Source organism: Mustela erminea, chromosome 3 (genome assembly GCF_009829155.1).
Source record: "Mustela erminea isolate mMusErm1 chromosome 3, mMusErm1.Pri, whole genome shotgun sequence".
Taxonomy (NCBI): domain Eukaryota; kingdom Metazoa; phylum Chordata; class Mammalia; order Carnivora; family Mustelidae; genus Mustela; species Mustela erminea.
Genome location: NC_045616.1, coordinates 145,296,359 through 145,312,128, shown reverse-complemented (window position 1 = coordinate 145,312,128; position 15,770 = coordinate 145,296,359). Strand labels below are relative to the sequence as shown.

Below are 15,770 nucleotides of genomic sequence, written 5' to 3'. Positions count from 1 at the left end.
TTCCTTCTTTTTATTTTAGGATTTTTAAAATTTATTTATGCAGAAGTAGGGGGAGGGAGAGAGGGAGAGAGAGAATCTCAAGCAGGCTTAGTGCTGAGCACAGAGCCTGAGGTGGCACTCAATCTCCCAACCCTCAGATCTGAGCCAAAATCAAAAGTCAGACACTTAAAGACTAAGACACCTAAGTATCCCAGCTATCTTTTCAATCACAAGAGTTTTAAACTATGAGACCCATAATATACACTCTTAAAACAAATAATATAACCAATATGATGTCAAATCTGTTTTACACAAGCAGTCAAGTCTTTGCCTTGGCCTTACCTGAACATGTGGTCTGCCACGCCCACTCTTCACGCCTTCCTCACCCTGCCTGCCCACAGGATGGTACAGAAGCAGATTCACTATTTGGACAAGTACTTCCACAAGTACTACCAGCATGTCACCCAGAGAACTTTCCAGACAAGTACTGACAACCCATCTGATGCCTGAAGAGGAGTGGAGGAGACTTGGTGTCCAACAGTCTAGGCTGGGTTCATTATATGACTCATGAGCCAGAAGCATATATTCTTCTCTTGAGAACATATCTTCCAAAAGGTCAACAAAACTGAAGTCTATTTTGGGATGATCAATTTAATTTTTTCAGAAAGATTTAATGTATATGTGTATGTAAGGTATATTCAGTGAATACTTGAAAAATATACAAATAATACATCCATACCTGTGCGTGAGCTGTATTTGTCACAGCAACAGAGCTCGGTTGAATGCAACTGCAAGTAAGTTACTATAAGATGCTGAAGACAAAATTTCTTCCAGTCAGTTTTTCTCTTACTATAAGGGCCTGTTTGATTTTTCTGTTACTTTTGTTAAATAAAGTTTGCATGTTACATTTATAAAATAAAAATTGTTTTGTATAACTGTAAATGTGTAAAATGCCTTCAAATAGTTGTTTTGTCAAAAGCCATGTTTTCTATAAATATATGTAATAAATATGTAATTTTTTTAAGATTTTATTTATTTGACAGAGACCACCAGTAGGCAGAGAAGCAGGCAGAGAGAGAGGGGGAAGCAGGCTCCCTTCTGAGCAAAGAGCCCAATATGGGGCTCGATCCCAGGACCCTGAGATCATGACCTGAGCCAAAGGCAGAGGCTTAATCCACTGAGCCACCCAGGCGCCCCTAATAAATATATAAATTTTTATGTAATAAAAACCATTGTAAATATATTCATTATAAATATATATGTAATAAAAAAAAAACATTTTATTTACATGTACATAACAAAACTAAATTCATGAACTGCATTTGTTTAAAGCTGAAGACCTGTCAAAGATTTTAATTGTTTGTTTTTGTTTTTTTTTAAAGATTTTATTTATTTATTTGACAGAGAGAGATCACAAGTAGGCAGAGAGAGAACCTGCTTCTCGCAGGTTCCCTCTGAGCAGAGAGCCCGATGTGGGGCTCAATCCCAAGACCCTGAGATCACGACCCAAGCCGAAGGCAGAAGCTTAACCCATTGAGCCACCCAGGTGCCCCGATTTTAATTGTTTTATTTATGAATTTGGGTGGTGGAAATCCAATATATAATATAAATTTATTAAAGTAAAATAAGTCAAATACTTGGGACTCAAAACTTTAGAGTGGCATCAATCAATCAATCAGTCAATACAGACCCTGATAGAAAATAGAATAAAAGATTTGTGGGTGCAGTGTTCTAAACTACAGAGAATCAAGAATAAGGATTACAGTGGACTTCTTGACAGAGACTATGTAAATAAAAGGAGAGTAAAGTGAGATATTTTAAGAAGTGTTAAAAGAAAAGAAAAAAAAAAAAGAACAAAACCCTAGAATTCTTAGAAGTCTTTATACATAAAAAATACCATTCAAAAGGAAAGCAAGTGGCACCTTGGTGGCTCAGTGGGTTAAAGCCTCTGCCTTCAGCTCGGGTCATGATCCCAGGCTCCTGGGATCAAGCCCCACACCGGGCTCTCTGCTTGGCAGGAAGCCTGCTTCCTCCTCTCTCTCTGCCTGCCTCTCTGCCTACGTGTGATCTCTGTCAAATAAATAAATAAAATCTTAAAAATTTTTTTTTTTCAAAAGGAAAACAAGCTAGAAATAAAGATTTTCTTTACCTTGAGTTTGAACTCCACGAGTAAACAAACTTAGTCATTAGGTCTGATAAAACCCCAGTGCCTAAAATTGCATCCAATGCATAATGCTCTAAAAAATTGCTTAAAGAAAGAAAGAGGTAGGCAACAGAAAGGCAGGAAAGACGGCCGGAAGGAAGAGGAGATGGAGAGAGGGAAGAAGGGGGTAAAATTAATGTACCACATAAATCTTGATGTATGCTTTGAGTAAATTAATTCATGCTGGTTCATTTACTCAGTGGTTAAAATGGAATGGAATAGACAGGGAGGTCTTTTTTGTGTGTTTTCTACTTAGGTTTTGAGATATTTTAAAGTAGTTATTACAGATACCTGACAATCGATGTAGACATCTAGGTGGGAAATATGCTTCTCATTGTCATTCATCTGGTTATAGTATTTAGCTTTGACCATGAATAAGATCATTTGGGAAAGAGTAGAGAATTAGAAGTCTTCTTAAGAACAAATCTTGAAGAAATTCAGTATTTAATCATTAAGTGGAGATATGTAGGTAGCTATACGGGAAATTACAAATTAATTGCAAAAACAACTTTTTGTAGTTATAAACTATAAAACAGTTGCAAAACACACCAATATTTAAGAAAAAGAAAGTCAACATTAACTATAGAAAACTTTCATTTGCATTACATTATAGGCTAAAATTGGTTTAGGAGTAGTGCTACATCTGTCAATGTAGCTAAATATTAGCTCCCAGTCACCCATGCATTAAAGAAGAAAGGGAAAGATAGAGAACTTGAGATAAATAGCTTAAAAAAATAATAAGGTATCAGAAGAGGTAAGAAAAGTCTGCTAAGCCTGCCTCTCTATCCTAAAATTATTTTGAACTGAGGCTAGAAGAGAAGACATATGGCCTATGTCAATAGTTCTGCCCAGATGGTGGATACCCATTTCACCCTGCAACTGAAAACCTCAGTCTTTGATGAGCTATGAGTTGGAGAATGAAGCAGACACTTCTGACACATTGAGAAATGGAGGGAGTGTCCCTTATTGAAAGGATGTTTCCCTAATATAGATGTGTAGGAGTTGCAAATATTCAAACCAAAGTGTGGATTTGCAAAGATCACCTGGCATAAGAAAAGGCAATCCATTGTAAGTGAAATTTGGCTAGAGATGGAAGTAATATATTTAAAATACCAAAGTTTGAGTGAATTAAAGTTATGATATAAAAACTATAAAGGAAAAAAAAAACAAAACTATAAAGGATGTTTGCATGAAAAGTTTGAAGAAATAAAAGAAACAACAAAAAACATTCTTTCAAAAGTTTATCAGGAATTAACTAGCTCTCTTAAAATGGATTTCCTATGTGTAAAGTATATAACTCAATATCTTAAACAGCATATTAAAATGAACTAAAAAAGGAAAGAGCAAGACAAATAAAATGAGTGTCAAAGGCATAGAGATACAGAAGGTAAAAAAATTATCAAGATACAAGAAGGATAAATTGAGATTTAATGTATACCATCAGCATCTCAGATGTAGAGAGCAGAAGGAATGAAAATAAAATAATATTTTGAAAGATAATGTTTGAGTTTTATACACTATCTGAAACAGGATTAATAAAATGGAACTCAAGCCTTAACATACCATGTGAACTCATAAATCACCAAAGACAGAAACAAATACTTAACACAACCACAAAGAGAGAGATTCTGTGAAAGGAGTAAAAATGAAAACTGCAGCAAGAATAGATGACCCACACAGAGGAATACTGTCAGCAAAATGTTGAGAGAAAGGAAGTACTAAACTAGAATATGTACCCTAATATTTTCCTTTTAACTCTCTGGATTTAGTCCCACTTCATGCTACGGGTTCCTACAAGTTTTTGGTGAGCATCAAACAGCTCTCTTGGGCTTTACTTTTACTTTGTTTCAGCCTTTGGGGATCTTCAACTGGGGATCAGAGGGTGGAGGCATAGAAGTCCTTAGGTTTTCTCTCTACTGGTTCATAGGTGATGGAGCTCCTTCTTTCAAATTCCTCAAATCATTTGCATTGGTCCTTTCCTACAGCTATTGCTCTTCCTGATTCTAGTTTCCTGTTCCATCAACTCTTCAGGCCTTGAGGTCAGAACTTCTCCCTAATGTTTCCAGCTCTAGAAGGCTTCATTATACATAGCTGATGTTCATTATCAGATCACACCTTGATACATAGTTTGTTCTGTATTACTCCATCTGAGTATGCATTTTGTTTCTATCATAACACCCAATATAGTATTATATTTTAGGATTTAGACAGCGATATATAGTGATAACAGCGTTTACTGCTAGAAAATTTAATAAGGGAATATCTAGAGGAAAAATATCAGGAAGAAGGAAAAATTTAAATAATATAAAATAAAAAGTTGTGGGGGGTTGGCATGAATGGCATAGTCAGTTAAGCAACCAATTTTTGGTTTTGGTTCAGGTCATAATCTGTGGGACATTGGACCACATGGAGCTCCATACTCAGTATGGAGCCTACTTGATATTCTCTCTCCCTTTCCCTCTGCTCCTCCCTCTTATGCTCTCTCTCTCAAATAAATAAATATTTTTTGAAAAGCTATATACAATTTTTTTTTTTAGAAATTTGCTGTGAATCCTCTGAATAAAGTCTAGTCTGTAACAAAATAATAAAGACACTAATAAGAACACTCAGCATTCTATGAGGATAAAGTAACTCAAATGCTGACCATAAAAGTTAATGTATTTGGATGAAGATGATCATAGTTAAACTGTTCTAACATTTTAATTACTGAAGAGAGGCATTTAAACTTCAGTTCTGCAAAAAATAAATAATAAAATATAAATTTCAATTTTGCTAAGTTAAATCTGTATGGCAAAATTCTGCCTCTGTTACTAGACATTATATGTATAAATTATAAATGCAGATATAAATAAATATGAAATAAGAAAAAAGAAAACAGACAAAATTCAATTATCTCAAAAAAATGGACAGAGGAAAAAAGAAATATAGGCAAAGGATCACAAATAAGCCACAAAAAGACAAATAGTGCATAATTCCACTCAAGATATCTAAAGTAGTGAAACGGATAGCATCAAATTGTGAAATAGAGTGGCTCAGTCAGGTAAGTATCTGCTGGTCATGATCCCAGTGTCCAGGGATCCAGGCTCCAGGTCAGGGTCCTGCTCCATGGAAACCCTTTTTCTCTCTTTCCCTCTCCCCTTCCCTATTGCTGGTGTGTACTCTCTTTCTCTTGCGCTCTATCTCGAATAAATAATTCTTAAGAAAAGAAAATTGTGAAAAAAAAAAAAGGAAATTGTGGAATAGGGATGAGGAGAGGGGAAATTGTGGAGTCATTAACCAGAGGGCATGAAATGTCAGTTAAACATGGTAAATGAGTTCTAGAAATCTACTGAGTAATATTGCACATATAATATACAGCTAAAATTTTGTTAAGAGGGTAGAGCCGTGTTCAGTGTTCTTAATGAACACTCAAATGAAAAATGAAATAGATCCTAAAAAGTAATATTTTATCTAAACAGTTGTAAGAAACAGCAGAAATGTTTCAATAATTCTACTAACAGTTTAAGAAAATTAAGCAGAATTTTATATCAACTCAGATTGAAAATCAGTTTATGGATAGTATGCAGTGGACTGCTTATGAAAGAGTGGCACGGAGGGAAGGACAAGTTATTATTATTTTTTTAAATATATATATATATTTTTAATTTTATTTATTTATTTGACAGACAGAGATCACAAGTAGGCAGAGAGGCAGGCAGAGAGAGAGGAGGAAGCAGGCTCCCCGCTGAGCAGAGAGCCCGATGCGGGGCTCGATTCCAGGACCCTGGGATCATGACCTGAGCCGAAGGCAGAGGCTTTAACCCACTGAGACACCCAGGCGCCCCAAGGACAAGTTATTATTATTATTTTTTTTTTCCTGACGGCAATGAGCAGAGTCAGAAGCTAAAAATGAAAAACAGTATGTAGTAAGAAGAGTGTAAAAAATAGAAGCCTCCTTGTAGACAGGATATATCACAGCTACGAAGAGACGGTCAGGAAGTCATAGAATGGTGTTATGGATTCAGTCATATGAGCGAATATACTTTGAAGAATAGGGTTTATCTTTATTATGTCCTCAACAACCTCACTTTCTGAGTCCTCTTTATTTTCCTGAGAAACTAGGTTGGATACAAGGAACCTCCCTAGTCAGTGGGCTGGAAAAGTGACCATCTTCATTTTGTTAGGCAGTCATCCCAGGGGCAGTGTATCTATAATGATAGAGGTAAGCACAAAGACGTGACTCTTAAAAAGTCTCACTTCTAAATTGTAAGTAAAATAAGCATTCCACAAATCTTGTCCAACACCAACATTTAACCTAGCATTGTGGGTTGTCTCAGTTAATCTCCTTGTAGGCTGAGCTTTAGAGTTACGACAGGGTCTCTAAAGGCTGAGAAGCAGGCAAAGATGTCTAGACTCTCACTGTGGGACTCATAAAACACATAAATGATATTTCAAACCCCACAGCTGGGAACCTTTAAACAATTCAGGAATGAATATGCTTTACTTACAGAAATGAAAACTTAAATAGACAGGCTATTCTTAGTCAGGTTCTCTATGAACCATTTTGCTGATACAACCAGAGCATGACAGCAAATTCAGGCAGTACTTATTTTGACTTTTGGTTATCACTCTGTACACCTGAAGTATTTAAGTCCCCAGGAATTGCTTACATAGATTACACAGAGAAGTCAAAATCCTATACAGCAGAAACTTTAAATTGTTCTCACTTATTTTTTCCCTTGTTTATTATAACTGCTTCATTTTCAAAAAGAATTTGAAGCAGCAATGTATTGTAACTGTATAGTTACTGATATGTAAGTTATAAATGACAATTTAGCTGCTGGAGAGTTTATAATAATAGCCAACCAAATATGAATGGTAAGGATTTTCCTCCATACATGTATCTATAAATAACTGTAATCTACTCTGAATTAATGAAATAAAATGAGCACTTTGAAAGAGTAAAAACAAATTTCTATTTTTGCCATCTTTTAACCACTATGACTTTTTAAATATCTCTTATTTATATTCCAATAAAATTGAGTAAAAATTCTGTTATCTGCAATAATAGATATCCACAGTGGTAATACTTTTTTATACTGCATTTCAGTATATTAAATTTTGAGAAATATAAATTTTTCTAAAAGACTATAAAGAGGTAACTAAATATTTTAATATGACATATTTCTTATAAAGTTATCTTTAAGGTTTCATATTTCTTTATATAATTCCAATATATATGTTAAAATTTCTTTTAAATATTTTTATTCTTTTCATAAATATAAAACTAACTAGTGTTTTGTCCCATTAATGTGTTGTATTATATTTATGGTCATGATATAGCTGTAATTTTTATTGCATTACATTTGCCATGGTGTTTTTAAGATGTGGTTGTTGGCATTACAATTTCAGAAACTCAGTTTTATCTTTTCAGCATGAATTATCAATCTCTAGAGGAGGGGGGATTCACTAGTGAAATGAATGTGAGACTCACTGATAAGTTAAAATAGCAATTTATCTATTTTTTTTAAGATTTTATTTATTTATTTGACAGACAGAGAGCACAAGTAGGCAGAGAGGCAGGCAGAGAGAGAGGAGGAAGCAGGCCCCCTGCTGAGCAGAAAGCCTGATGTGGGGCTCCGTCCCAAGACCCTGGGATCATGACCTGAGCCGAAGGCAGAGGCTTTAACCCACTGAGCCACCCAGGTGCCCCACAATTTATTTATTTAAAGTATGTTACAAATATCATCTGATCACTAGAATGGAGATGTAGTAGATATATGATCCTCAAAAGTAGTGCAAATATCAGGATAGTTCAGTATTCATAGAGAAGAAAGAATAAATGTGACTTACATTAAGATAAATTTCCATCCACTTACTTTCCTCTGGTGAATTTCCCTTCTCTGTTTCAGGGATGAATCTGCTGCTTATGAACAAACCATGAATTTAAGGTTTTAGGGAAACCTTCAAGACACAAAAACCAATGCATGCTTTTTAGCTTACTTTTTCTGATACATTAGGAAGCCCATCGTTTTTCTCTGTTCAGGGATAAAAAGCATATAAGAGTTTTCAGGATTATATATTATTTGGGCTCAGTAATAGCTATAGGTATAATTCTATGTTAGAAAAACATCCTGATTGGCACACACACAAAGTCACCTGCACAGCAGAGCTAAAGATGTATTAATTTTGGAAATATCCCCCCAAATATTTGGCAATTTGGAGCTATCATCATTTTTAAAGTAGATCCTGGTTATAGTATCAAAAGTGACAATTCCTAAACTTATATTCACACTTTAGAGCTTTTTTGTATCTGGAATTTAAAGTCAATCATAATTTATTTGCATACATGTTTACTTGATCTTTTAAATTTTCAACAAGACAATTTTTTTTTTTTAGGTTAACAATACATTGTTAAATTATTTGTTGTTTTAAGCAAGTGAATTGCCTAAATTTCTATCTGGTATATTACTGCGAAGACCAGTAGATGTCTGTATGTCACTAATGTGGTGAATTAAACTTGTAAGTAGATAAGCAAAATTAAATAAAACACAGTGTCTGTAGGCTTATTCTTGGCTTTGGTGATGAATATGTTAATCTGGTTGAATGCGGTGATTATTTCACCATATATCAAAACATCAAGTGGTATACTTGTACACCTTAAATGTATACAATTTTTTTTTATCATTTTACCTAAATATAGGTGAGGGAAATGTATAGAATATCCTTAGAGTAGTCACAGAAGGCATTCTTGTGGAATATCTCCCTTTGGTTGTGGTTCAGATGTGTATATAATACTTCACTGGTATAAACGACCAACTGATGACTATCGATGTCTCCAAACCCAATGGGGTAGAGTTGAACAGTGGAAGTTTTCAAATTAATATTGGCTATTTACAAGGACTTACTGTTGTGCAGGCATTTTTTTTTTTTAAGAAGATACAAATAGGGGGCACCGGGGTGCTCAGTGGGTTAAGGCCTCTGCCTTTGGCTCAGGTCATGATGCCAGGGCCCTGGGATCGAGCCCCGCATCGGGCTCTCTGCTCAGCAGGGAGCCTGCTTCCCTCTCTCTCTGCCTGCCTCTCTGCCTACTTGTGATCTCTGTCTGTCAAATAAATAAATAAAACCTTTAAAAAAAATAAAAAATAAAAAAAATAAATTATAATCCTTCCTCCTTTCCCCCACTGAAGTAGCCCATTCTATTCCAAAGGCAAATTATTTCTCACGTAGACTCTCACACTATTTAAAGGATTAAGTAACTTATCAGAGACCTAGAAGGAAAATTAGTACTAAAATTATTACATATTAATTCTAAATAATTTATTTTAATAAAGAGTTATTATGGAAAATTAATTTTTAATACCTTCATTTCACTTGCTATATTGACTTGGAAGATGTAATAGTTTAGTTTCAGAGTGAATAAAGAAGAACAATTAATTATTTTAACAATACCTCAATGTACACAGTCTGGTTTTAGTTGAATAAGGATTTTTAAAATAATCTTGAAACTTCTCAGACAATTAACTATACTACTAAGAAAAGAATCTTTTAACAACTTTCATGCATGCTTAGCCTTTAATTTATTGTTTTCAGTGAAGTTATTTTTTACAGCCTTACTGATTGAGCAGAGAATGCTTAATTTTTAAGATAACTAATGCAGATTTGTTATGATATAATGAAAAGATTCTTTTATTTGTGCTGTTACTTTAGTGTGTGACCAAATCCTTTCTTCTTCATTATTTGTATGTAATTCTTTTCAGAGTTTTATAGGAAAACCAGTAATGTTTAGTTCTACTCATGAAACTCTCCATATATCCTGTTGTGTGAGTGTAGGTTGCTATCCTTCCTGACAACAATTCTTTTAAGAATAATCATCACTCCATATATAGTAGTTGAGAAGCAATTTGGCAAAACTGAGTGAGAGGTCACCTGTGATATTCCATAGCCATAAATTTTAAATAATTCCCCCTAATTATATATATTATTATATAATTATTATATAATTCCTCTCTCTGTCTCTCTCTTTCTCTTCCTCTCTTTTTCCCACTATCTTTCTCCTTCAGCAAGGTTAATGTCATTACGATATAAATTCTGAATTAAATAAAATAACATACTTTTAAAAGCACAGATAAGATCTTGATAAAAATAATAACACTTAACTGGGGGCCAGGAAAAGAAAATGAGGAAGATAATTAAAAACCAAGATGAGAAACCAGTATTCTTAAGGATTTCTGACTTGCACAACAAGTATCTTCAGTTTATATCAAAGTCAGAGACCAGTTTTTTACCCTGTGTTAGATTTTTATTTTTATCTGAGATGCCTGATTAAATTTTAAAACTTCAAAGTGTGAAAATTCCTTAGGTAATTTGAGTAGACAAATATTCAGCCTATTAATAGAGGGGAAGTCAGTATCTTTGGACAATTCTTAATTTTGGAACTTTCCATCCACTATCTTGGATGCAAATACATGTAGGCCAGTGAAGTGAAATCCATGCAAAAAATGATAATAAAATAAAATCTTAGGAAGATGTTACTTATGTAACAAAACACAAAATCCTTTCAGAAAAGATGCAAATTAAAATTAAAAAATTAAACCCATATGGAAGGACTTCCTGCAAATGAGCTCATAATTCAGAAATAAAGTTGTAATAGTAATTATTACACCATAAATCAGAGTCAACATCTACAAAAAAGAAAATGGATTCAATTCTTGTATCTTCATATAATAAAACTATTACATAGACTCTATAGAAAGTTCAAAGGAAGGACACCTGGGACACCATTAAAATAGGCAAGAAGTGTCTAAATGAATTTTTTTAAAGCCCTATAAATAATAAATATAGTTATTTTAACTTTTTTAAGAAATGGTAGATCATAGATATTTCAAATTAATTAGAGAAGTTTAAAGAACTAAAACAGAGTTTTAGGAAAATTCCCCACAGTTCAGCATCAAGAGGAAAAGAAACAAAGTACAGGACAGGTGATAAAACTTGGACGCTCAAATAAGAAGTTGCAACACACATCTAAGCTGAGTTCAAAAAGAATAAGAGTAGATACAATAATTTAATGAAGTAAGGCTAAGAATTCTCAAAGGTGATAAGATGACAAAACCTTTGAGTTCCTAACAGAGTAAACGAATAAAACTAAAATGAACTCATATCTGAAACTAAACATTGAACTTGTACAATCTCAAAACAAATCAAAGATGGCACAAAGATAAGTAGTTATAATGGAATAATACTGGGACTAATAGAAAACTTTATTACCAGTAACTGAAGAGAGAAAACAGTAGAATAATGTCTTGAGAATGTTGGGGCAAAGGAATTTTCAGCATGAGATTTAGTTACAAAATAAACTACTCCTATCATTTCTATATAGTTAAAGGTAGACAAAACATTTCAGATCTAAAATTTTTTAACTCAAAGGAAACAAAGACAAAGATATTTTTTTTCTTGTGGGAGTAAAACTTCTTGAAGTACTACAGCGTCTATTTGGTCTACTTGAAATAGACCCAGAAGAAAAAGCAAGATTCAGGAAGGAAACTTCTTTGGGTGTAGGCAAACATATTGGCATTGATTTTTTTTTTTTGAACAAATGTTAGAATAGTACCAGTACTCTTCTATTCTAATCAACGATACGTTTGCATGAAAATACGAATAAATCTAGTTTACGTGTCTGGCTCTGCAGAACACACATAAAATTATTACTGGGTCAGAGATAATCCTTGACAACTCAGATTTTCATTCAGAACCTAACATTATGCATTGACATGTTGTCTCCTTGGTGAGATACCTCATTATCCTGCCCCAGGCACTGGCAACTTGCATAGACAAGGAAAATACACAAATACGGAAACAGCTGCAAGTTTCAGATGCCAACGGTAGTGTTTTTTCTTAGATTCAAGTGTTTGCTTTCATATTATCAGGTTTGCCGGCTTCCTGTGTGCACGGACTCCTTGTTCACCTTCGACTTATCTCAGAACTTCTGGGAATAAAAATCTGGGGCGGGGGGTGGGGGGGGGCAACTGAAAATTCTAAAATTAGAAATGGACTTTCGTATTCTTTTAAAGTTTTATTAATTTATGTTTATGAGAGAGAGTGAGCTCACCAGCCAGGGTAGGGGGTGGGTGGAGGAGCCGAGGGAGAAACAAAATCCCCACTGAGCAGGGAGCCTGATGTGGGCCTTGATCCCAGGACGCTGGGATCGTGACCTTAGCCGAAAGCAGACACTTAGCAGCTGAACCATCCAGATGTCCCTTGACCACAGCTTATTTTTAACTAGATCTCTCTCAGTTTCTCTTTCACATACAGACACACACAAACACGTACACATACTTAGTCGTGCTGTATATTCACACACTTCTACAATGTTGATAATATCCTATCATTCATTTTTCCTGTGCAGTGTCAGACAAGTCTATGGCTAGATACGCTCCCCACCATGTTCACAGCTTTCTGCTAGACCTCTGTGACATCAATCATTCTGATAGCTGAATATGTCCATACTCTGCCCACTATGACCTTGGATTACATAAGTCACACGCACATACGGCTTATCCCTGTTTTGTGTTGGTAGAAGTCTCTTGGAATCATGTCTCACACCCTGTTTAATGTCAGTCTGTGACTCCCTGCCATCCTTGAGCTATTTAAGTCTTCTGCCAATGGTGCCTTAGGTCTGTCAGTATTAAAGTGACGCTCACTGAATTTCAGAAGTAAGAGAGGGAGAACACTTTGAAAAGCAAACATCAGGAAGATTCTGCAGGAACCCTTTCCTTTGAGTGAATTTATACATATAAATAAAATATACATTTATACATACTAATTCCTGGTCATTTTTTCCCCAATCTTACAAATGGACTTTATTTATGTCCTTATTTTGTTTTTTACAGAGGAGCTCAAAAGGGGTACAAGTTAGATGAGTGAAAAAAACGAAGTGTTTGGGGCGCCTGGGTGGGTCAGTGGGTTAAAGCCTCTGCCTTCGGCTCAGGTCATGATCCCAGGGTCCTGGGATCGAGCCCTGCATCGGGCTCTCTGCTCAGCAGGGAGCCTGCTTCCTCCTCTCTCTCTGTCTGCCTCTCTGCCTACTTGTGATCTCTGTCAAATAAATAAATAAAATCTTTAAAAAAAAAAAAAAAGAAAAAATTCTTGTGTCAAGATATTACCATTTGAGTGTGCACATAATTGCCCCTTTCAGATGAACCAAATTTAATATTGGTAGAATATTACCACATGAATTCCATCCTTCTTTCAAGAGATTGATGTTTTCAGTGATATATTTTGTAAGGTATTATATGTGAAGTCACAGGAAATTTCAGAAATTATCACAGTACTCATAATAGTATGACTCAAAGATTTATTGATCATGCATCTTATGGATATTCTATTTTTGGAATATCAAAGTAGAACACATAGAATATCAACATCCAAAATGAAACCATATGAGACTTAGGTTACTCAAATTAGATTGCAAATTTGTTTAATTTGTTCTAACCTGCATTTTTCTTAACATCTTCTCTTTCTGCTGCAATGACAATCATGAAGCTCAATGTCTTTTATTTATTGGTATATGTTTAATTAATACCACATTAAACAAACGCTTGAATAAAAATCAGGGGCCTAATCAAAGATTACCCTAATTTCTTTCTGTGAAACCCAGTCTGCATAATAAAAATCTTCTGTCACAATTCATATATCAAGAAAAGTCAATGAAATCTCATCTTAGAATTAATGACAAAACACCATGATATTAGTTCTGACATCAACTGCTGCCTTCAAGCAATGAATTTCCACTTAGCCAACCATTACCCCTGTTTAATCAAAATAATTACCACTGCAAATCCCGAATACTAGAACTGGTTGGAAGGAAAACAGAACAAGACATTATTTTTTAAATTTATTATAGTAATTTTTAAAGGCATTTACAAAGAGAAATGATATAGTCAATACATAATGAACAATTTATTATTTTTGCAATTATCCATTCATAAATAATTTTTTTAATTTACACTCCACATACATTTTCTAACACCCCGATGGATTGTTTTAAACAAATTCCAGAATCCTATAATTTCATTCATAAAGATGTTAGTGTATATCTATAAAAAATAAGGACATAAATTTATATCTAAAACACATTATTAATAAATCCAAAATAAAAATTATAACTTTGTTATCAAAGTCCACTCTCTATCCATCACAATTCACTTATTGAATAGACTTTGTATAGAGATACACACATTATAGATTCTTTTCTGATTGTATCCTTGTAGACTTGTTAAACAAGTGCCTTTGTCATCCATAGTGTTTTTGAATTGGCAATTATATTTAGAGGCCTGATTCCCTCCCTTCTCTTCCCTTTTTTTCCCTTCCCTACCTTTCTTTTCTTTTCCCTTCACTATCTTTCAACCTTTCAAACTCTCTGTCTCTCTTTCAACAAGAATGCTTCATAGGTATTCTTTTTCATCAAGAAAGGAAATATCAGGCGCATAATGTTTAGCTCTCTTTTATTTGGGATGTGTGTGTTGATTATAATGCTTTAGTTCTTTTCATCTTACCAGGGATTGCAAAACTGTGATATTCTAATTCTAATTTTTTTTTAAGTTGACATAATCTCATAAAGGTATGTTTACTCATAAAAATATTTATAAATTTCAATCAATTGCATAATTACTGTTATTACTCAAATTGTCCATTATTAACCTGTTAGAACTTTTCCAAACTGACTCCTAAACCCCCTATAAATGATCCTGCTAATCTTTGATAATTTCTTTGCTTTCTGCTATAATAAGATATTTATAGGAATCCAACCAGGCTGTAATATTTTAATTTTAGATTTTTTATTATTAATAATTAAGTTAAGATAAGAAGCATAAATCAGAAATCTCTTGGACCATCCAAAATTGTCACTTTTACAATCATGTTACATTTTTAAATTTTTTATATCCCTTGTCATGACTTCAAATTTTCTTTTTCAATTTATTTAAGTGTTCTTTATTTCTACACTTTTCCCCTGACATTGTCTTTGACATGTGAAGAACTATATATCAGGGTCATAAATACATTCACATTATACTAAGAGTGAACAAAGGAAATATGTTTTTCTTTTTTTATCATTTATTATCATAAGCCTCTGCCTAGTAGGTAATAAAAAAGAAACAGATTTTATTTCTATCAAGTTCAAAACTGAATCTGATGATTTAATAGCTATTTTAAGTAATAGTTTCTCCAATTTCGACCTGCCTTTCATCCACCTAGCCCTTCTCTAAGATAATTCTGGGTTTCTGTGGCTGCACAGTACATAGTAAAGGATTTCCTGATTCATATGGCATAATGTTCTGTCCTCAGCCACTTTGATCCTTAGCTCCTGCTATGGGCTGAATTGTATTTCCCCAAAGTGTGTACATTGAAGCCCTAACCCTCAAAGTGATAATAAGAGATAGAATCCTTAGGAGATAAATCATGCATAAGAGTAGAGCCCTGTTTAGATAGGACTATAACCTTTTAAGAAGAGCAGGAGAGAGAGAGAGAAAGGGGGAATTTCTCAGAAATGAGAAGATGGTTCTCTGACAGCCGGGAAGAGATTCCCCCACTAAAAATCAAATCCTGAATA

General features: G+C 34.1%; 1 pseudogene; it reads left to right on the top strand.

Annotated features, from left to right (window-relative positions):
• Positions 1-381: 381 nt before the first annotated feature.
• Positions 382-608, top strand: LOC116587265 (annotated as a pseudogene).
• The last annotated feature ends 15,162 nt before the right edge of the window (positions 609-15,770 follow it).